Genomic DNA, 25,469 nt, shown 5'->3' with positions numbered 1-25,469 from the left:
CGAGGGAATTTTTCATGCAGGTATCGGAATGCTGGCAAAGTCCGGTCAATGGCTTTCACGAAGTTCTTCATCAAACCTAGTTTGATGTGAAGGGGTGGTAGCAAGATTTTCTGAGCCTCAACCAGAGCTGGGTGTTGGATATTCTTCTCTCCAATGGCTACATTCTGCCTGTGAGTCCATTCCTTCCTCATGTAGTGCATTTCCCTTGCTCGGCTATCCCACTCGCATAAGAAACACATGTATTTTGTATATCCTTGCTGCAGTCCCATTAAAAGGGCAACTACCTTCAAATCACCACAGAGGTGCCAGCTGTACTTGTTATACTCAATGGAATTCAGTAGCTGCCTTAAGTTATCGTATGTCTCTTTCATGTGGACAGCATACGCTACTGGAATAGATGGAAGAATGTTTCCATTGTGCAAAAGCACAGCCTTGAGACTCAGTTTCGAAGAGTCCACAAATAGTCTCCATTCTTGTGGGTCATGAGTGATTTTTAAAGCATTCATGAGGCCCTCAATATCGGAACAGAATATCAGATTACTTTCCTTTCTGAAGAAAGGCTCCAATTGCTGGTGGCGCTTTCGATATGCAGTAATTGTGACATCTTCTTCTAGAAGATTCCATTGTTGGAGTCTTGATCCTAGCAATTCTGCCTTGTTCTTTGATAAGTCCAAATCACGAATCAGGTCATTTAGTTCTTCCTGTGTTATTCTGTGTGGGGTTGATGATGCACCACAGTGAAAATCTGGATCACTGCATGCTGATGGACCAGGAGAAGAACAGGTCGACTCACCTTTGTCTTCGTCAGATGAATCAAGAGAATATTCTGCTGGAGGTTCTGGAATAGGAAGTCCCTCACCATGTGGAACTGGTCTCAATGCAGACGGAATGTTTGGGTAGACTATTCTCGACTTCTTTCGCTTCGTTATTCCGCCGGAAAGAGGAGGAACCAAGCAGAAGTAACAGTCATTTAGGTGGTTGCTTGGCTCTCTCCACACCATTGGGACTGCAAACGGCATTGATGACCTTTTGCAATTCAACCACTGTGAAAGCTGTGTTGTACATGTAGCACAGCATATATGCGGAGCCCAAGGCTTGTCTTGGTCACCAACCTTGCATCCGAAGTAAAGATGATATGCCTTCTTCACTTGAGAATTGATACTTTTCTTCTGGTTGGCAAATGTCACTTCCCCACAAATATAGCAAAAATTGTCCGCGGTATTAACACACTTTCGAGGCATTACTGTTCTTTATTGTACGTAAATGGATAAAATAATAAGTTTTATGTAACAGTAGCTTGAACTGTCTCGCACAACGTCTAAAATATTTTAAATGCTGAACCTATCTGATTGGGCTTTATATAGTACACTGCTTACGTCAGCTTCAGCAGCCGCCTGGCATTAGTATAATAGGCCTACACATGTATAGTACACTGCTGACGTCAACTTACTTCAGCAGCCGCATGGCATTAGTATTGCATTGCATCAGAAAATGATGCAATCAACTGTGGATGATGTGAGCATGATGGTATTATGCAATGTTACATCATTATTCCGGATGTTGCTGCAGTCCTACTGGAGAAATTTACACAGTGAAACATAGAAAATGAGGTATATGAATATCTTCAAAACGAGAGCCAATACAAATTTTTCACGGTTATATTCGTGTTCGGCACACCAAAATACTACAGATTAGGGCCTTTTCAAGTCAGTAATGATTTCACTGTTGACCAGTGTATTTAGTGGAGACCTCAAAAGTCATGTAATTTTAATTTCTAAGATGACGCAGCTCTTTCAAATCACATAGTTCATATTTTCTACAATGCCAGCATGTAGAGTGCAGCCTTCCATAACCATGCAGATATGATCTCATGTCAATTTGGATTCTTGTGATGGGATGTAAAGTTTCAAGAACAGTGTGGATTTGAATGGAATGGATGCGCACTGTGTGACTAAAATGGTTATCATTCTGTAATGTTGGACCAAACATGGAAATTCCACAAGAACAGCTTGACAGAAAGAAATAGAATTATTTGAAAGTCAATAGCAGATTATAATTGGGCTTATACAGGTGCGAATGGGAAATGCTGACTTAAAGAAACTGTTCTTGTTTGTTGGTATTCACTGCTACTTCAACAAAAGGGAATGCAAGAGAACTGAACTAACTACATGAACAATTTCAAAGCAGGAAAGTGTAAAAAAAAATGGACAATTAGAGCAGGACAATTCAAATCAAAGTGGGAAGGAATACCATATCTTTAATAAATTACCTAAAATTACTCATGCCAGAACATCCTACATGGTACAAGTGATCTATCTACAAGTGTACTTAGTGTTCTCTATCCTGGTTTATGGCATGCCTTACAAGAACAAGATAGCTGTTTTTGTACACATGATTTTTCATCTTTTGCAGTTAAAATAGGCAATATTTGGCCAAAATCAACTATATTATGTTTACATAACTTATTTTGTTGCATGTATTCCAGTCTAGGATGTAACAGCACATACATAAAGGCATCAGGTAACACAAGTCTATATCTATCATAGCTATAATTATCCAAAGTCCCCATCCAACGCCAACTTGTGCTATTTTCTGAAGATTCCATACATTTTTTCTTAAAGGACTTTCAATATTTGACCAGAACTGTTCAGCACACATTTGTTTTCCTACTTCAGACTAGTATAGTTCATAAATGCTGCCCACATGTATGCATTTCAATGGATACACTGTGAGGCCATTCTTTCCTTTAGCAAACCTTAATTTTTCCAATAATCTGTGAAATAGTTCGGGACTGTATAAGTAACAAATATACTTAGTCTCACTTGTGATAAACAATTTGATGAGGTACTAACCTATGTCTTATATGAATGTGTATAGAAATGTCATTGAGCTGTTTGAACTATTATTTTCATACTTTTCCTTCACTACCAAAATCATCTTTTGAAATAAAATGAATTTTTTTCAACTATGAGTTGTATCTTATTCATATCAGCACTTATTGAACTTCACATGGGTGATATGGGATAAATCATATATTATGTAATAACTAGGTCAAAGGTCAATGTACCCAATAGTATGTAACTGTCTTACTTCAAAATGTACAATTCACCTAAAAGAAAGGAATTTATATTTGTTTTGTAGGTGCAGAACTTATCATCAGAGACAGATGGACATGACCCAATCTTATTATAAAGTATAAGCTTTGAACACTTTACACTGTCTGCAGATACATGTGGCCACTAACCACCAGTCCTCACACAAAGGTCTATCTACCCATCCTCTTTGTAACACAAATAGTAAGCTTTCCTCCTTTGTAATGTGAATAAAATTGTTTCAATAAGCCAATCAGTCACCAAATATAGCAAATCACAGCTTCTAAGTGGTTATGTTACTTTGGGGGGTGAAATTAGGGGAATAAAATACACAAAAATGCCAAATATAAACACTATGTATAGCACATCAAATGGAGTTAAAAACAGGAGGAAAGTCTATATCTAAAATGGAGAGGTAGCTTATGATAAAGGAATTAAAGGAGGCAAAATCAGCAATGCGAAAAAATGAGACGTGAAAGTTTGATGACCTTACCTTGGACAAATATATGGGGCAGGGCCCAACAGGTCCAAGGACAGCCCAAAAGCAACTGTGCTATAACATCCCTTACAGGTACCCAAATTTCAGGTGAAGTTGTCTTCATTTCCATCTAATATAAAAGGGTGAATAATTTAGATAATATAGATACATATAAAGTACATTTCTTCTATATAAGAATTTAATAATAATTGGCCTAAGATAGAGAGGAACTTATCTCAGAACCAAACAGAACATACCTTATCAATTTTTAAACTTGTAAACTTTACTGTGAGAAATTATTAAATTGCTTCTACTTACATCTGCATCAATATTGAGGGCTAATATGATACTTCACAAATCTCTTTATTTTCATAACCAGTCACTAAAAATGTAAGATTTTATTTCCTTGAAATGTTTTGTCTGGTGTAAGAGAGATAACTGAATGATATACATAAAGTGTGGTAACCTCTAATACATTATCCATGTAATATAGATGAGTTCAAGAACAACCTGTATTAACTTCATTGCAATTAAATTATCTCAAAATACATTACTGATAAAGTGAGAACCTAACATTCAGACTTCTATATTTAGTGGAGACCTCAAGAGTCATGTAATTTTAATTTCTAAGATGATGCAGCTCTTTCATATCACATAGTTCATATTTTCTACAATGCCAGCATGTAGAGTTGCAGCCTTCCATAACCATGCAGATATGATCTCATGTCAATTTGGATTCTTGTGATGGGATGTAAAGTTTCAAGAACAGTGTGGATTTGAATGGAATGGATGCACACTGTGTGACTAAAATGGTTATCATTCTGTAATGTTGGACCTAACATGGAAATTCCACAAGAACAGCTTGACAGAAAGAAATAGAATTAATTGAAAGTCAATAGTAGATTATAATTGGGCTTATACAAGTGCCAATGGGAAATGCTGACTTAAAGAAACTGTTCTTGTTTGTTGGTATTCACTGCTACTTCAACAAAAGGGAATGCAAGAGAACTGAACTAACTACATGAACAATTTCAAAGCAGGAAAGTGTAAAAAAAAATGAACAATTAGAGCAGGACAATTCAAATCAGAGTGGGAAGGAATACCATATCTTTAATAAATTACCTAAAATTACTCATGCCAGAACATCCTACATGGTACAAGTGATCTATCTACAAGTGTACTTAGTGTTCTCTATCCTGGTTTATGGCATGCCTTACAAGAACAAGATAGCTGTTTTTGTACACATGATTTTTCATCTTTTGCAGTTAAAATAGGCAATATTTGGCCAAAATCAACTATATTATGTTTACATAACTTATTTTGTTGCATGTATTCCAATCTAGGAGGTAACAGCACATACATAAAGGCATCATGTAACACTAGTCTATATCTATCATAGCTATAATTATCCAAAGTCCCCATCCAAAGCCAACTTGTGCTATTTTCTGAAGATTTCATACATTTTATTCTTAAAGAACTTTCAATATTTGACCAAAACTGTTCAGCACACATTTGTTTTCCTACATCAAACTAGTATAGTTCATAAATGCCGCCCACATGTATGCGTTTCTATGGATACACTGTGAAGCTATTCTTTCCTTTAGGTATCACGGTACCAATTGTTTTTCCATAAACCTCAATGCTAATGTTTTGTGAAATAAATATACTTTCTGTCCTACTTGAGCATGCATGTCACACACTGTCATATAGAACGATGCTAGATTGTCAATTTGACAATGACATAACCAGGTACTCCATTGCATTTAAGAGAGATAACTCTACTGGAACTAGACAGTGGTAAGAGTTATCTAGTCACAACAAGCACATTTTCAGCCATGTGTACCATATTTTAAAAAAATCATAAAAAATACAAAATATGATCTAGATAGAAATTAACACAAACTCATATGTTGCCAAGAGGCTCAACTTTTTTAAAGCCAAACAGAAAGTACAACTGTTACATAATGCACCAATGACAGCTAGTGTTGTTCTTTATTTCTGAATACAATGTTCCTACACCTTAAGCTCCGCCCACCTGGACTTGCGTAAATGGTACCGTTATACATACACATTCGCTGGTGTGTTGTATGTTGCATACGAGGTTGTCGTAAACAGTTTCTAGTCTATCGATCTGCATCGTCAAGATTTTGGTTGCAGAGGAAAGTATGATTCACTGATGTATGACCGTACATAGCTGACACAGACACGCCGCCCACATAATTTAATATAAAACAGGAAATATTAAGGAAGATATGGTGGTGTCTAGCATGGATTGTATTGAATAGACAGTAAGGAAATATGCGAATCCAGAAAATCTGAAAAATCTTGATTATGAACACTAATGCATACATTTCAACTAAGAAGTGATGTTAATTTTCAGTTTTACCTTCCGAGACAACGGTTCTGTCAACCTTTCCCTCGAGTTCACCTGCCCCAATGTATATACGGCACACAAAAATCCATTTAGCACTCGCAATAGGTCTAATGACTTCGTTAGACATGTTTGAAAGTGATAAAATCGCTATTTTTAGATCACAATACCTAGAATGCTTTTTTAAAAAAACAAATTCGCAACCAGTCATCTGCTTACCATTATCTCTTGCCAGCAACAATGTGTGTCTGTCTTTGTACAGATATCAATATATATATGTCATAGTAGCTCATTAGGGGGAGAGGTTTGACTTCAGTTCTAGTCAACTACAAGGGTTTGGACATTCAAAAGGCATTTCCTAATCATGATACACCAATAGTGTTTAAAGTGCCGTTAGAAAGCCAACAGAAGAGATAGAGAGAGAGAGAGAGAGAGAAATATAGAGCGAGACAGAAAGAAGTAAGGGAGTAAATGATGGAGTGATTGAAGTATTGTGTCATTAATGTGTTGTTTGACCATGGCCGGGGTCAAGTGTAATGATGTAGCCATTTAAAAAGTACTTAGTTCATATTTCCAACGCATGCTATAGCCATTAGTGATTATAAAATGCTGTTAAAATGTGATCTGTGTGTGTGATTTGGATTTTAACGTACCTTTAACAATTTTTCAGTCATATCGCTACGATGTCTGCAGTGTGGCAGTTTATAGTGATGTCTAGCACTGGTGCATCATCCCACAGACACGTAACATGATGTCCCATCCTATGGAGGGGGATTACCGCCATAATTATATGCTTGCATTTTCTATTTTTCCTTGATGCATTATTGTAAATGACTGCTTGCAAGTGCTACTTTCATAATTCTATCCATGCATATTGTATTCTTCATTGGTGCAAACTGTACGTGGCAGTTTGCAAATGCTACTTTCCTTCTGCGTTATTGTAAATGGTTGCTTGCAAGTGCTACATTTGTAATTCCATCCATGTATATTGTATTCTTCATTGATGCAAACTGTAAAGGGCTAGTTGCAAGTGCTTAGATCTACTTTCCTTTTGCGTCATTGTACCTCGCTTTTTGCCAAATGCTGAATTCATTCCATAGTTTGTCGAATGGCAAATGCTGTATCAGTTATTACAAGTTTTTAATATTCTATTTATAAACTTGCTATATCGCAAATTACATCGTTCCAGCTGTTGATTTTGTTCTGCATTTTACAAATTTTGCCTCGCAACACCGTAACTTCAAATTATTCTCCTATCGTCCATGCTTTATGAAAAAATGTATGTTGTAAAATCGTGATTATAATGAGGCATCAGGCATGTTGCAAGTTAGCATCAAGGAAGTTGGCATGAAATAATGCCTCATTATGACAACAGATGGTGATGTGAAATGTCAATTTCTTTCAAAACGACTACTCCCTGACTCTAGCAACATGAGATTACACCATTTTATGGGATTGTTTGGCATCAAATTTAAAAAATCATTCGAGTTATTTTGCTGCGGGTAATGGCATATTACAGTCAGCTCGTTTCCCAGAGTATTAACACTCAGAAACGATGTTGTATACAATTAGATATATCTACACAATGTTATATATTCGCTGACCCTTCACACCCCCTTTTGATTGGGACATTTTGTAAAAGTTATGTGTAACTTACTGCAACCAGTATCATAGGGTAATAGCCGAATACAAATAAAATTTAAACGATATTACATCTTGTCATACCTGCATGAACTACAATTGGCCGAGTCATCTTTCCGATTGTTCTCAAAATAAATATATTGAGAATTATATGGCCTAAATTTTTGTAGACGTTTATTTTTGGAATTTGGACGCATGTGTTTTAGTTTTCCGATATTATTCGTATTTTTTTAATTGAAAGGAAAATATTAAATATATTTTGCCCAATTATATATATAATGGCTTTTAAAGTATTGGCATAAAACAATTTGATATACCAATACTATTGGTATATCAAATTGTGATCCACCCATGGTGCAATAATACGCATATATATACATTCTTGGAACTGTGCACTGTCAGTTCGATTCTGATAGATCAATGATGAATTTCCACTCATTAATCATTAATGATGTATGACAATAATGACAAAAAGTAATAATAATCCCCATTTTCCAAATGAATTTAACATGGTACACAATTTCATTGCAATCCTTTCTTTTTGTTTCCCCCTCCCCTCATGCATAAGGAACATAATGTGCAGAAATTTGGAGTGAGAGAGAAGAAGAATTTGGGCTGGATGAAAACCTTGAAACTAAACTTGCACCAAGTAACTTACAAGAATATGGTTCAGCATGTGTATACATCCCTTGCAATCTATCTTCAGTGTTTATATAATCAATTATACAAAGTTGCAATAGCCTCATTATGTAAGAAAATAAATTCTAAGAATATGGATCTATTTTCTATATCTAAACATAAAGATCATTTCCAATTTTGAGATGCTTTTTTCCTCAGATTCAAACTGGAAACTAAATTTTGTATCATTTAAAATCATATGCATCCATATATCTGCCTTGGAACAATGAATAAAGTAAATTCCATAATTTAAATGACTTAATCGCCCAGAAGACGGAGAGTCATAAGCAAATTTCTTCATAGAATAATAAAAACCACTAACCAGTTTCTGACTACAGTTGTAAGAGGTCTTAGAAGTAACAGTTACTTTATAAGCATGAAATACATTTAATCTAAGTTATAGGCCCCAAGTACTATTAATCAGACAAGATAAAAGACTGGGTCTCGGAAATTGAAGCCACACACGTATCAGTTCATTACTTTGTGAAAAATGGGGTCATTATGAGAAAATGGAGATGTATCTGCTGGTGATGAGTGGTCATTGAGCAATCAAATTGTCGTTCCAAAGTTGTATAGACAGGAAATTCATAGTCGAGACCATGAAACTCCTAAGCTGTCATTGTCAATAAGACTTGTCAGAAGAACTTGAACCATTTTATTGGCTGAAAATTGAAAGTGATGTTTACAAATGCCATAGATCTTGTCACACTTGTTAAATGGTAGGAGGCCCCAATCAAAAGATATCTAAGGCACATCTGCAACCTATTCCTGCATTTGACCATTTGACGAACCATTTAGCAGAAAAATGGTAAACTGTCGGATTTTTACCGGATATCAAGTCAGGCAACCAATACTTGTTCACCATAATGGGTGCATCCACAAGATTTCCACAGGCTATTCCTTTAAAGAATGATAAAGCAAAAACTATTCTAAAAGTTTGGGGAATTTTGTTAACATTTGTTTGTCTCCCCAAATCTGTCCGGTCTGGTCAAGGGTCAGATTTTATGTTTGGATATTTCCGACAACTTGTGCATGAATTAGACATCCAACAGTTTAATTTTTTTGCCTATCAGAAAGTCAAAGGGATATGGAAAGATTTCATCAAATTTTGAAGAATGGTACTCAGTCATATTACTTTAATAAAGAAAGGGATTGGGATGATGGTCTTCATTTTCCGTTATTTGCTGCTAGTCATTCAGTTTAAGAATCATTGGGTTTTAGATTTTTTGAACTAGTATTTGGACATACAGTCCGTGGACCAGTTATTAAAATAGAAACTTCTTTCAAATGAAGATTCCAAGATTAATCCTTTTGACTATCTTTCTTATTTCAAATTTAAGTTATTAAACACTTGTTAAGTAGCAAGAACTAATTTTCACTTTACTCAATCAAAAATGAAATTTAGGTGTGACAAAATTACACAAGGAACTTTAAGCCTGGTGGTAAAGTTCTGGCTGTCTTGCCCATACCTCAATATCATCTTCAGGCTAAGTATTCCTGCAGTCATGAAAATCCTGGAAAAGTTTGTAAATTACAGAAAAGCACTAAAAGAGCCTTGAAAAGTTTTGAAATTTTTATAAGTCAATTCAGTGTTTTGGAAAAGTCATGGAATTTGGTTATTTTGCATTATCCGGTCACATTTATTTGCTGACACAGAAGTTTTACCAACCTAACTTCTTCAATGGATTTTGTTAAAGTAGGTTCCCCATAAACTTAAGTTACACTACATGTGGGGATTTTACCAACATTCAAAATCATTGTACTCATGGCATTTAAAAGAGATTGATCTGTTTGGATGAAGTATGTCCAAAAGCCAACTGTAAAATGTTTTTGTGTTAAATTTACATGTTAGGTCAGTATTAGAGGTCATAAATTTGCATAAACAGTGCTCTTTAAATTGGTAAAAAGGTCTTGTAAAATTGTGGAAAAGTCATGGAATTATATTTTTTTAAAGATTGCAGGAACCCTGTTATACTTCTGAAAAGAAAGTAGACTTAATTTATATCATTAAGAGCCCTGGGAGGCAGAAACATAAACATCTGTTTGGCATGTTAAAGGAGTATTTTGACAGAGAACATTCAATGATTCATTCAGTTTAGCTGTAGTTATCCTATACAGTGAGAATGTAAACGATGCCATGATGGAATGCAATATGTCTAGTGACTTTAGTTTAACCAAAATTTGGAATTCAGACATATTAAACAATCTGGACCAAAAATTTTCATATCTAGAATAATAGGAAAGGAGTGAACTAGAACAATTAGTACATGATTATGAACATGTATTTCCTGATGTTCGAACATAAATAAATAAAATCTATCGAAATGTAACTCTATCAGGACATCGATGTAGTAGATTCTACATCTGTGGAGCAACAGTCCTATAGGATGAATCCTCTCAAGCAGGAATATTTGAAAAAGGAAAGTCACTTTTACTGGAGAATGATTACAGAGATCATAGAATCAAGTAAAAGTAATTGCAGCTCACCATGTATTCTTGTGCCTAAACCAGATAATACATGTACTTTCCACATGTGTACTGACTAAACAAAAGTCAACACTGTCACTAAAACAGATTAATTTCCAAAGTATGAAGTACTGTCCTTTGGAACAAAAAAAATATCTGGCAACATTCCCGTGTCAAATGAATGTTAATATCAGCTCTATATAATCAGAATGCATACATGGATGATGTCATTATCTACAACACCTGGGAAGATCACTTGGAAACCATTCAGAATTTTTTTAATTAACTCTGTGAAGCAAATATGACAATTTATGTACAAGTGAGTTTTGCCAGGTTTATTTCACATTTCTAGGACATATTGTGGGACAAGGTTAAGTTAAATATATAGAAGTTATGGTCAAAGTCATCACAGTTCCCAGTGCCCATTAAAAGAAACTTATGTGATTTTTGGGTATGGACGGTTATTGTCAGAAATTTTGCTATGTTTTTCTATAATTGACGAGCCTAGGTCAAGTTTGTTAAGAAATTTAAGTTTCATTTGTCTGGAATTTGTTTTGAAAAATTAAAAGCAATGCTTAAAAGTGCACCAGTTCTTTCAGCATCAAATTTCAATTACTTAAAAAGTCTCTTGATGCAAGTGATGTAGGGGTTGGAGGAGTATTGATCCAAGAAGATACAAATGTACATCATCAAGTACGGCTATTATAAAAAGTGAAAAATCATCAGAGAAATTGTTCCACAACTGAAAAGGAATGTTTGTCTTTGACGTTGTCTTCGCAACATTCTGAAGTGTATATTAGTTTATTTCTTTCTCTGGTTGTTGTATTTAGTGATCAGTCCCCTCATTTTCATTAAACAAAAAATGAAAAGTAGAGGTTGTGGAGGTTGAGATAATACTACAAGATTACAGCAATTATATTTGACGTCAGGAAAAAAGATATTAAGGATTGAAGATGAACTTTATGTGAATAGAAGTAATATATTGCTTTATTCTGTGTAATTCATACAACATTTAGTTTTAACTACTATAATATCAGATGCATATTTGAGTTTGATGTAAAATAAAGCATTATTGTGTATGATGATACATGTTCTTTGAGCATTCCAACAACAATCATCTGCCCACATGTCAAATATTCTTCTTTCTGTGCATCTACCTGCAAATGAAAAATAAGAAAGTTTACGAACAATTACCATAAATTCACTTTTATAGATATTAATTTGTGGTTTTAAAATAAATGGACTTTCATGAGTACTCAAATCTGTGAATGTGTTATGATGTTTTTGAAACAAATCAAAACTTATTTAACAGCATGAAAGAAGAGAATTCACAGCAAATGCACAAAATAAACATGACAAACTTACATGTACATATTTAACTAAACAATACTGATTTCATCACGTGATTTTTAGATGTTACTGTTAATGAACCCTCCCCCCAATTTAAGAAATTAATAATATGAGCTATTTCTAGTATTACAGTTTTCAGTTTTGATTTAAGATGATGAAATTTGTATTTACAGTAACAGTCAAAGTTGCAGTATAATATAACTACTGACGTAAAAGATACACATCTTTCAAACACTATTCATAATGATACAACTACATGTCTGCTTAAGCATATCAGTGTACACGTTTTGGATATGAAAGAAATATTATACCAAAGTTTCGTATGAATACGGTAAATGATGTTGATAACATAATTTAAAAACTATGACAAAATTTTAATACTGTTGACAATGTTATTGCCATTGGATGTGACTACCTTGCCACAGTTGTGCAGGTGAGGTAGTTAAAATTGTATGAAGGAAATTTGAGAACAATGTTAATGCACTGCAGTGTTATGCATTTTTAAATATAAACAACAAACCTGTGCTTCCTGGCGATTTGTCAACGCTGATAAATCAAGGTCTGTTTGAATGGGTCATATAGAGCACACAGCTTGCCCCAAGTTGCTTTCATCTGCCGGGTAAGCACTGGTGTATCCACCATGTGGCATCCAAATCCTTTCTAAGAACACAAGGCTGCTAATGCTTGACCTTGGCAATTCAAATCCCCCTTCCAGATTTTAATCTGGGAAAGCTTTATTCAAGTTTGGTCCTGAAATATGCGGGGTCACTGTCCTTACAAAAATTTATCTTTTTATCTCCTAGACCAGCATAATAAAGGCGCTTTTGTTCATCTCTGCTGGGAACACTGTCCTGAAGAAAAGATGGAAAATAATTTGTTAGTGTTTGTGAAAGCACATAAATAACCTGACCCTCACTATCACCCAAAATGAAGTCCAATGTGGCATCAGCAGCAAAGATGAGAATGGTAAAGATCAGCCATATCCTTGACATTTAGTACCCACCAGCCCCAATTAGTTACAAAATTACTACATGTCAATAGTGAGTAAATCTGTCCTGTCTATCATTCCATTACAGATGATACTTATCTTATGATGTGACTGTGGTACTGAAACCACCTTCTGACAATGTCATGACAATATTATGAGTTTCACCATATTAAGCTTCTACCACAGAAATAATACATGCATGACAATATGCACACTTCTGTGTTTACAGTCACAATACATCTTGGTGTGTCCAAAAATATTCTCTATATTTTCACTTAATGTTGCTACTACAGTGTGACCCCGCTATAACGCGGTAGTTGGGAGCCATAAAACCCGACCGCGTTATATGCCGAACTGTGTTATATGCAACCAAGTCAGTTAGCTGAAGAAAATGTACCCCCCTCAACAATAAAAAAAAAAAATGGTGTGTGTGTGTGTGTGTTAATAAATGTGGGCGGTTTTTTGTCGGCAGTTACCATCTTCAATTGATACATATTAAACGAGAAATACACCTGTAGTGAAAACATAAGACATAATATAATAGTTTATTTAGAGAACCATGAATTGGTACATATACATGAATCCCATTTATATATAAATGTCTAATGTATAGCATGAATAGCATCAAGACCGTGTACTCACCTGCGAACCTCATCATATACATTGAATCCACAATACACATGATTCCATCGAAAATATCCACACACAGCTTTAAAATATTCATTAATTTTGTAACAGGTCATATTGGTCTGAATTCAGTGGAAAAACATAGCACAATCATGTAATGAATGACGAAGCACATTTACTCTAAAGTACGTTCCAAGTCGGTAAAAGTTAGTTTGCGTTTTAAGCCGCCAGAAACTTTTTCCCTACAAAAAGGAAACTTTTACGGCACAGTTAACGTGTTCCAGTCACATTGGAAAGTGCAAACATCCATCAGATTCAATCACTTTTATTTAAGTTTGGTACTGACTTCCTTTGAAGAAAAGTTCTTTGCTGTTATTGAAAGACTGTAGTCGGCTTTCTTTGATGAAGGGTGCATGCACTATTGAAGTCACCACTAAAGGATAGCTTTGGAGAACCAAATGAATGCCCCATTTCTTATAGTGGAGGCAACATCAAATAATTGAGAATGGTATTTTTTCCATTTGCTGAGCACGTTTTCATAACAGTTGGTGCTTCAAAGGTAATCTGTTTCCTTTGAAATTTCAGCAAACTATTTTATCTGGGTACATTTTTAAAAAGGAATTAGCTGTCGTTTAGACTATTCTAGTTACTGTCCCTCCATGCCTACTGAATAAACCAGTAAGTAAGATGTATTGTTTTTTTCCCTTTATGGTAGCAGTGTGATGCTGCCTTCCACGCATGCGTCTGAAAATTAACAAAGGGTCAATGGACGATAGAGACACAGCTGTTATTACAGAAAACGTGAGCATTCTGAAGAATTTAATTCTGAGTGAAACGAAGAGGAATTTTACTTACCATCCACATACAAAAGTCAGTCTTTGTAAATATATTAATTACTAGCGAGTGGCCGAAAATCCAGTGGAAGATAGATTACGAGACAATGCCTCGTCCGGTTGATCTCCGTTATCAGAAATGTCAACAACAAAAAATTGGATATTTCACAACATACAGAACTCATGCTAGATGTCAGGATTAGCGGATTATGATATAATAATGCACTGTTTAGATGGTTTGTCAGAATAGACAAAGAATATGTTTATGTAACAACTGATAAATTTCAGTGCATTTTATATCCTTTCATGGGGCCTCTGAATTTCTGCACTCCAAACCAATGGTTGTATATGAAAGTTTAAACAGCCAACAAAGTCGCCAACAAATAAAACAAGTCACATGGTATGTTTTGCAGCCAATAAGGAAAAACAATCCAAGTTTGCGACATTGGCGAAGACCTATGCGATCCCAGAATTAACTTTTTATGCGTTTGTTCTTCTCACTTTTAAGAAGAAAAAAAAAATTATTTTTCGTGTACAAGAAAAATACATATAAAATTTCAAGAGCCAAGCCACAATCGTCCTGTATTATTCATACGCGATCTCTTCCCCAAAATGAGAAGCAAATTTTATGTTTTTATCGTACTTTTTAAGAATTTTTTTCTGCACAAGAAAAATACATGTATATGAAATTTCGGGAGCCATGATATGACCACGTTATATCCGAATTCACGTTATAACAGGATCACACTGTATTATCTGACAGTGAACACAGTTTAGGTGTGAACACAGTTTAGGTGTGGTGAAATAGGTCAGAGTGTTTAGAAACCTGGGTCTCTTTTTTAATGTGGATATTCCTTTGGTGTTCCTTTAGTCTCAATTGTACACTACTAGGACTAGACATACTGCATTGGATGAGAGCAGACCTGCCAACTCTTACAATTTTTCCATAAGTCTTACAAAAATTACCTGTAAAATACAGACTTACAGCATACTAGCAAAATCTATGGAAAAATGATCATTGCCGAAGAATCTAGATAATTGGTTCATCTGTGTTTTATTTGTATTCGGGCTTCATCTAAGAATTAGTGTAATTAGTCAGGAAACTAGACTAACTTTACAGCAGCACCCTAGATGCTTTAAACTGCAACTATTTGTTCATGCGAAGCGTCTGCATGATCAAACTGTTGATTATAGAATTTTTAATAATGGCATCCAGATAGTGATGTATGTTGAAGACAAAAGGGAAAATATGCTTCTAGAAAAGTATTAATCAACACAGAAGAATAAGAAGGAGTATTCATATTCTTGTGTATAAAAGCTGAAAAGGACACAATTATGTCTATTGGACATGTTGTGCCAATTTGAGTATGTCTTGTCGCAGGAGGTATCATTGCCATCGTCATGTGAAATGGAAAAGAATTTCCAAGAATGATGTAAAGTTGAGAGATAGCAAAAAGCCAATGAGCTGCATAGGGTTTGGAACTAGAGTTTGTGCAACTGTACTGGTGGTAAATAAAGTCTACGCACACTTTACAAACTTTTCAGTTGAATATAATGTTCATTGTTGATACGTCGAACTGATAATGACATTTTCCAGCTGCGCAATAGCAGTTATTAATATTTTGTTATACCTTACTGAAAACTAGTCAAACTTGTGGCAAAAAAATCAACTGCCTTACTGAGATGGTCTCATCAGGGTTGGCAGGTCTGTGAGAGACAAACTTAATGAGTCAGAGATAGAACATAGGTCATAACAGTTCTCATGCTATATTCTTTCTGGTATCTCCATCACCCAAAATTGGATGTATCAACAATGGTTCATTGGTTAGCATGCAGAACTCATGACCAAAAGGGTTTAGGTTAGAATCCTACCAATGGACCAGCCTAAGTCAGCTACTGTGGTGTGTCCTTGGGTAAGGCACTTTACTCCAATTGCCTTTTCACTAAATAACCAAAATGTGTTGCTGTACTGATAAACACCAAACCAAACCAAACTTGATGGGACTACTCCAGTGGCCTAACTGGTTAGAATATCTGCCTCTGATGCAGTAGGTCACAGGTTCGAACCCTGGATGAGTCATACCAAAAACCTAAAAATATGTTGCTAACAGCTGCCTCACTAGGTGTTCAGCATTAAGAGGATATATAGCATGATACCCCAGTGCTGGACATCACTATAACCTGCCACACTGCAGACATCATAGTGATATGACTGAAAATAATTTAAAGCTATGTTAAAAATCCAAATCACACATACGTGCACGCACACACACTGGATAATTATACCTAGTTAAGTGTCATACAGAGATGCTATGAATTGTTGCCAAAAATATTAAGGGACATTCAGAATTTGTTTTTTCCATATAAACAAAAAGAGTTTGTTCAAAGTGAAAAAATCTATGATTGAAAAGAAAGCTGGATTTTTCTTTATACCTCAGATGTGCTTGCTAACAAGCTGTGGGTCCAATATGACATGGGTTCCATGGCCCTGCCTTTACTGTTACCCCATCTTGGATTGGGGAACATTCCAGCAGTTCTGCGATGGCTGTATGGAGCAAATATATTGTGTAAATTTTTGTTAATCTCTGAAATATGTCTTGGTGTTGAGCCACCTGTGGTACTTGCTGCACATAGAACTGTGGTAGCTGAAGACAGGGCATCGGCAGCCTTCCGTTGCAAGCTGCTGATTGCTCATCTAAACCTAAAACAACAATAAACTGGCTATATTATTAGTAAAAAAGGAAAATAAAATAATGGCCAAAAAATAACTATTTGCTTTTAGGTGAAAACTTGAATGCAAGAAACCCTGTCAAAAATCATCAACAACAATTTATTGTACTAATTAGACTGCATAATGTTTGATTTACTTGTAAACATTAATTGTATCACAACTTTAGCATATGGACTACTTGCAAATGAAATAGAGGTAATGAATTGATTGAATTATTGATATGTGATTACACTGGTCAACAGTGAAATCATTACTGACTTGAAAAGGCCCTAATCTGTAGTATTTTGGTGTGCCGAACACGAATATAACCGTGAAAAATTTGTATTGGCTCTCGTTTTGAAGATATTCATATACCTCATTTTCTATGTTTCACTGTGTAAATTTCTCCAGTAGGACTGCAGCAACATCCGGAATAATGATGTAACATTGCATAATACCATCATGCTCACATCATCCACAGTTGATTGCATCATTTTCTGATGCAATGCAATACTAATGCCATGCGGCTGCTGAAGTAAGTTGACGTCAGCAGTGTACTATACATGTGTAGGCCAGCTATTATACTAATGCCAGGCAGCTGCTGAAGCTGACGTAAGCAGTGTACTATATAAAGCCCAATCAGATAGGTTCAGCATTTAAAATATTTTAGACGTTGTGCGAGACAGTTCAAGCTACTGTTACATAAAACTTATTATTTTATCCATTTACGTACAATAAAGAACAGTAATGCCTCGAAAGTGTGTTAATACCGCGGACAATTTTTGCTATATTTGTGGGGAAGTGACATTTGCCAACCAGAAGAAAAGTATCAATTCTCAAGTGAAGAAGGCATATCATCTTTACTTCGGATGCAAGGCTGGTGACCAAGACAAGCCTTGGGCTCCGCATATATGCTGTGCTACATGTACAACACAGCTTTCACAGTGGTTGAATTGCAAAAGGTCATCAATGCCGTTTGCAGTCCCAATGGTGTGGAGAGAGCCAAGCAACCACCTAAATGACTGTTACTTCTGCTTGGTTCCTCCTCTTTCCGGCGGAATAACGAAGCGAAAGAAGTCGAGAATAGTCTACCCAAACATTCCGTCTGCATTGAGACCAGTTCCACATGGTGAGGGACTTCCTATTCCAGAACCTCCAGCAGAATATTCTCTTGATTCATCTGACGAAGACAAAGGTGAGTCGACCTGTTCTTCTCCTGGTCCATCAGCATGCAGTGATCCAGATTTTCACTGTGGTGCATCATCAACCCCACACAGAATAACACAGGAAGAACTAAATGACCTGATTCGTGATTTGGACTTATCAAAGAACAAGGCAGAATTGCTAGGATCAAGACTCCAACAATGGAATCTTCTAGAAGAAGATGTCACAATTACTGCATATCGAAAGCGCCACCAGCAATTGGAGCCTTTCTTCAGAAAGGAAAGTAATCTGATATTCTGTTCCGATATTGAGGGCCTCATGAATGCTTTAAAAATCACTCATGACCCACAAGAATGGAGACTATTTGTGGACTCTTCGAAACTGAGTCTCAAGGCTGTGCTTTTGCACAATGGAAACATTCTTCCATCTATTCCAGTAGCGTATGCTGTCCACATGAAAGAGACATACGATAACTTAAGGCAGCTACTGAATTCCATTGAGTATAACAAGTACAGCTGGCACCTCTGTGGTGATTTGAAGGTAGTTGCCCTTTTAATGGGACTGCAGCAAGGATATACAAAATACATGTGTTTCTTATGCGAGTGGGATAGCCGAGCAAGGGAAATGCACTACATGAGGAAGGAATGGACTCACAGGCAGAATGTAGCCATTGGAGAGAAGAATATCCAACACCCAGCTCTGGTTGAGGCTCAGAAAATCTTGCTACCACCCCTTCACATCAAACTAGGTTTGATGAAGAACTTCGTGAAAGCCATTGACCGGACTTTGCCAGCATTCCGATACCTGCATGAAAAATTCCCTCGACTCAGCAAAGCAAAGATTAAAGAGGGAGTTTTTGTGGGTCCTCAGATTCGAGAGCTTTTCAAAGATGACCGGTTCAACAACTTGCTGGAAGGTGACGCGAAACAAGCATGGAATGCTTTTCGCCTAGTTTCTACAAACTTCCTCGGAAATGTTAGGGCAGAAAACTATAAGGAACTAGTAGAAGACATGTTGATGAAGTATAAGAAACTTGGCTGCAATATGTCTCTAAAGATTCACTTCCTTCATTCCCATTTGGATTTCTTTCCTAGCAACTGTGGTATTGTTAGTGATGAACACGGCGAACGTTTTCATCAAGATATCGCAACAATGGAACAAAGATACCAGGGAAAATGGTCCACTACAATGCTGGCTGACTACTGCTGGACACTCCTCAGAGATGCTCCCGAACAGCTGTACAAGAGACAGGCGAAGAAATCTAAGATGTAGTCAATGACTTGATGTTTTATAGGTAGGCTATTACAGTTGACCTTTTACTAGTGGAATGCATTTCGTTATGTAAACATTAATTTCTTGCAGATTACAAAAAAACTAGAGCCAATTTTGCAATTTGACTGTCATATTCGTGTTCAGCACATAAAAATTGATAAGAATTGACTAATTTTATTTCAGTAACATGACTTTTGTAAAAATTTGTTGTCCAGTGTTATATTACACCAATGCATGAAATATTAGATAGTACCTTAAAATGAGGGCTGAAAAGTTAATTAAGTCTGTTTAGTTTAGTTAATCTTGTTCATTACATTTTAAAAATTAAAGGTGAAACAATGTGCAATATACTGAAGGTGCAATGAACAAAAAGGCTGAATATACAAAGGTATCTAAAGCATGACAAGTAGGATACAGTGATCTTAGTTTGGTGGCCAAGTCACTTTTAATATGTAATGTATCCCAAGAATGCACTCCAGGATATTAAGTGTAACACAAGTTGATGAATGAATTAATCAATACTATATGAGCAAAATGATTAATGTCTTGCTCCATTACTGGAGTTTCCTTAACATTACTGTATTATCATCTTAATTACTGTACATTATTATCACCAAGTACTAGATTCAAATTTCAGGATGAAATGCAAGAAAGATTGTCTGAGATACTATGAAAAAAACACCTGACACAAAATCAGACCAGCAGATGGTTCCATGATTTATTTCAAATAAAATTGGCGAATACCACATGAGTTGGCAAACTTAACTGGCCAAATTTCAACTCTGGTTCAGATATATATATGGTATTTTTGTAATGGTCAAAACATCAGAAATTACAAATTGTAATCCTTTTCATGGTTTCTGCCAATATTAAGTGCAAAAAAATTATTTTATCACCTGCAAAAAATTAGATTCTTCAAAACAACAGTACTTTTGTACAGCGAATACAATGAATATGAATCGGGTAATAAAATGTTTAATTTACAAATTTGTTTGGCACATAGGAGGTTCTGTATGGAGATATTACTGAAGTAAATGGACTACAAACACACTTCTATCTTTTCAAAACAGAAGACTGCATGAGATAAACATGCATAAAACATTCAAATGAACAATATAACAAAAACAACAAACAAATAGTTAATATCCTTCCTATGATATCGCTGGTGCTATTATACTGCAGTATTCCAAGTTTTCAGTATTTTACTACCAAGCACCACCTATCACACGCTTATCACCATACACTGGATGACCATTGTTCTGCATCATCAGTTGGATCTATCAACATCAGTGTTTCCAATAATGGTCATATCCCATATTCTCAAATAATATCTATATCTTTTTAAAATCTATAAAACTGTAAACAATCTGTTAGCCAGTTGTCATCTTAAATATCCTGTGATGTCATGCAAGAGTCAGATGACGTGATTATCATATTCGTCAAGAAACAATAGATTGAATCTAAACATATGAGTCAAAATGTAAAGTATGTTAATGTTGTTTTCTGTAAGTTCTGATAGCTTTTTCAATTGACAGGTGTTGACTTTAAAACTTTGTGTTACTTTATCTCTTAGCACATTAAATGTGCATTTAAAACTTATTACTGGTATACTTTTGTTTAAAAATAGAACCATTTCTTAAGCATTATCGAGAACTGATTAAATAATGTGCATTCTCAAAAACACATTTATACATAAATCATCAATAAATCTACATGAAGAAAACAAAAGAAGAATGCTCTGGTCACAAAATCTTATAAGAGCAAAATACAACAGTAACAGTGTAGGAGATGACAGCATCTGTGAAAGAAACCAGGCTACAAAAAATTCAAAGAGTAAATTTCTGACATCAACATTAGAGTCTAGTCTTCAATTCATTTTGGACATAATTATTAGGTAAAAAAACAAATGTGTACTTCCAGTTGCCTGACTGTCCCAGTCTTTTTGTTGCTGACCATAGCACTTTTTCCCCCAGGGTAAAATCAAAATTCCCAAAATATATTTGACCATTTAATTGAGCTGGTTTTGCCCAGTACTTGTAGTGCTTAGTATGTATATATATCTGACCATAGCACTTTTTCCCCCAGGGTAAAATCAAAATTCCCAAAATATATTTGACCATTTAATTGAGCTGGTTTTGCCCAGTACTTGTAGTGCTTAGTATGTATATATATATATATATATATATATATATATATATATATATATATATATATATGTGTGTGTGTGTGTGTGTGTGTGCGTTTTAAAAATATAAAAAATACATACTACCCTAATTTTAAACCAGTGCAATAAGTAACACACATTTCTTTTTTTTTATAAATGCTAAACTTAAATATTGTTAAATATTTAGGTCAGTATTTACAGGCATCATCAATATCTAAAAAAAGAATTCAAGAGATGTTCACGTAAATAATATACTCATTAATATTCTCAATATATCACTCTGCTGGGTTTTCTTAACATACTTCCTCAACTTTCATGTGAATTTTAAGCAACATATACATCAGGATCCCAACATTAGGATACATATAAGCCATCACAGATATTTTCCCGTATTAATGAGGTATCGGAGTAACTTGTCTTTCACAACCTGGAATCTACATGGTGTCTGTTTAACAACCTTTTCCCACAATCATCTTTTTGAAACTGGAAATTAAATGCAATTAAATCATAATCAAAGAACAGTAAATAGACATATACAATACCTTTAAGTGTCTTTAATTACTTGTTTGCTGAATGCTAATATTAAGACCCGTAATACCTGAGTACTCTGGGCGAAACACTTCATTCAAGTTCATGAACATTTGGCCTCTTGTTTCCAAGTCTGACTAAAGACCCCAAGACAAAGACTAACCCAAAACACCACTAAACTGTCCGAAAACACTCTCACCTACCCAAGGTACATGTTATACAATTATAGTGAATTGAAGAAAAAAAAAATGATACTGATCAGTAAAATTCTGAATTATATAATTAAGAAGTAAGATCAAGAGCTTTTTCCCCCATGTTTTTAATCACCAAATGAAAGAATCCATGACTACCCTAAAACAGTAAAAGACTATCCCAAAACACCATCAACTACCCAGGATACATGTCGGCAATTAAATAAAATCAAACCAAGAAAATGGACAGTGACCAATATAATTATCAAGTAAGATCAATTGTGTTTTTCCCTGTGTTGATAATTATTGAAGGAAAGACCTCAAGACATCGCAAAACTATCCCAAAACACTATAAGACTGTCCCAAAACACTCATCTACCTAGGATACATGTATACAATTACAATAACTTAATGAAATATGCAAGTGTTGGTGCACTCTTTCTGTCTTTTTCTGATCATAGATAATTCTAATTAGACCACTTTTAAATGACAAAGAGCAACACACTTAGTAAGTCAGAATCGTGTATCACTACATTAATATTTCAAGAATTCTTTTCAAGTTTTTGTTTTTATAATCTTTAATGTGACAAAGTGCAGTACGCTGAATAATTAGAACCTAATGATTCTATATTTAGTTTTAAAATTCTTTATGGACAAAATTCAAAATTCATAGCATCACAAGAAATGTTCAGTTGTTATTAAGGCAAAAGGAACAGCATGCAAATCATGACAGTGACAGCATCTATTGGACAAAAGGACAAAAATGCACTGATTGCTTTTTGCAGGACTTTAAATGGGAAATGGTAAATGTATATACATGTAACAGTAATACTAAATGACATCAACAAGGAAAGGAAACAATGACAAAAAGTAATATATAATATATGTGTGTATCTAATAAAAAAAGAAAAAAAAATCCTCCAAATATCAATAAAAATGGGCCATGGAAAGTGTACCTCCTTGTGGTGTGGCCTAGATACATACTGATAAACGAAAATAAAATGAGTATTCAATTACTGTACATTGGATTTGGTATTTATACATCCATACATAACAGAATGATTTTACTCAATGCTTAGAATCAGAAGCACAGTAACTCTTTCATTGCTGTGGGTGACTAGGTAATTGGCTTAAACATTTCTTGGATTTTTAATTTTCAGTTTTGGAGTATTTAAGATTAAAAGATTATCTGTTCAAATGAAATAATTTCAACATTAAAACATAATTTGAAGTGTCCTGGGGGTGTTTTCAAGAGTGTTTGGTGCATCTTGGGATGATTAGTGACTCCCCTCGTTCCCGTCAGTTGACCTTACAAGCTGTTTATTTAGGCAGTGCGATGTACAGAGGTTCATTACAAAGAAAATTATATGTTTCCATCAATGAATAGACGGCTGGGGTGTGTGCTCCAATCTTTATTTTATGTGCATTGATGTTAATCTGAAATATGTTATTTTCTCCGGAGCATATGTGCAATAGGATCACAGGAAAAGATTGACTTCTGTGAGGTGCATCAGGGGCCTACTGGTCCAAAGCACTCTCCATTACAGATCACAGCCATCTCACCTCTGTCTGCATGGGGTCGAGTCTTGGATTCAGCCAATGCTGGTATGTGAGAAAGCTTGCCAGTACCTGTCACCTACTTGTGGGTTGGTGGTTCTTTCCGGGGATTTCCTTTACCATTAATACTGGCCGCCATGTATAGCCTATCGTGTGTTGAAAAATGGCATTAAACCCCACAACAACAACAACTGTGAGGTGTATTAAAATGGGTGACGTACTACACGATCTTTATGACCAGGGCTCGTCTTATAAAAGCTCGTGAAGAAAAGAAGGAATATATCATTGTCATTTCTGAACCGTACTTTTCTAAAATAACTAATATTTCCAAAATAATGAGATATCAATATGAAAGAAGTATATTTATGAAAACGTGAAAGCCAAAGTGCGTCAAAACTGGGGAGTCTATGATATGACAGTACAGTACTATAGTGTAGGGTGGTCCAACTGCAGGCCCGCGGGAATCTTTTGTGTGGCCCGCGCTCATAAAAAAATAAGTTCTATAATTACAGCATATATAAGCATGTATGGCCCGCTAGCTTTACATTTTTGGGTTCATATACCAAGCGGGGTTGAAGATAAATCTGGTCTAAGACCACCTAGTCCTACAGGTAAGACATAGCACATGTTGATTTTGTTTAGGTAAGCCCAAAACATAAATAGCGACAGGTCTTACCTGTAGGACTGATGTAGGACTAAATACCACCCTGCTGCCGTGATGGCGTTTTTGTTTTCTTAAGGTGCTATAAATCACTTAGAGCTTCGAAAAAGCACATGGTTTTAGAGAACGGTTAAAACTTCGTCGCTAACTTACACTTAAAAAAAGACGGGACTGAAAGAATTACAAGTTGTTTTCTTTCCACACGTAGATCTACTAAATTCTTTATAGGCTGTTGCCACACAAAATTAGTGCCGTAAAGCAATCTAACTTCCCGTGAGGAGCATTCATTATTTCATTGAGGAAAAACAACTTGGAAATTTAGAGCGCCACCTGTTGTCATAATGCCATGTTAATACTGTAGTATCCCATTATGACAACAGATGGCGACACCAGTTGAACAAGAAAGACGATACCGACAAAATTAGATTGTTGCAAGGCCAAATTTAAATGAAATCAGGAGTTAGAATGGTGTAAATTGTAATATGGCAAGTTTATAAATAGATTATAAAACTTGTAATAACTGACATAGCATTTGCCATTCGACAAATTACAGAACGAATTCAGCGTTTAGCAAAAAGCAAGATACAATGACGCAGAAGGAAAGTAGATCTAAGCATCTGCAACTAGCCCTTTACAGTTTGCATCAATGAAGAATACAATATACATGGATGGAATTACGAATGTAGCACTTGCAAGCA

General features: G+C 35.3%; 1 long non-coding RNA gene across 1 annotated transcript; it reads right to left on the bottom strand.

Annotated features, from left to right (window-relative positions):
- Positions 1-11,695: 11,695 nt before the first annotated feature.
- LOC149792896 (uncharacterized) lies at positions 11,696-25,051 on the bottom strand. Its single transcript, XR_016422662.1, has 4 exons — positions 24,925-25,051; positions 16,958-17,225; positions 12,597-12,927; positions 11,696-11,883 (listed from the first exon to the last, which is right to left on the bottom strand). It is a non-coding gene; the product is annotated as an uncharacterized LOC149792896 (long non-coding RNA).
- Between the last annotated feature and the right edge of the window lie 418 nt (positions 25,052-25,469).

This window comes from Sinohyriopsis cumingii, chromosome 8 (genome assembly GCF_028554795.1).
Source record: "Sinohyriopsis cumingii isolate HCF-2022 chromosome 8, ASM2855479v2, whole genome shotgun sequence".
NCBI classification, from domain to species: Eukaryota; Metazoa; Mollusca; class Bivalvia; order Unionida; family Unionidae; genus Sinohyriopsis; species Sinohyriopsis cumingii.
This window is presented reverse-complemented; position numbering and strand designations above follow the sequence as displayed.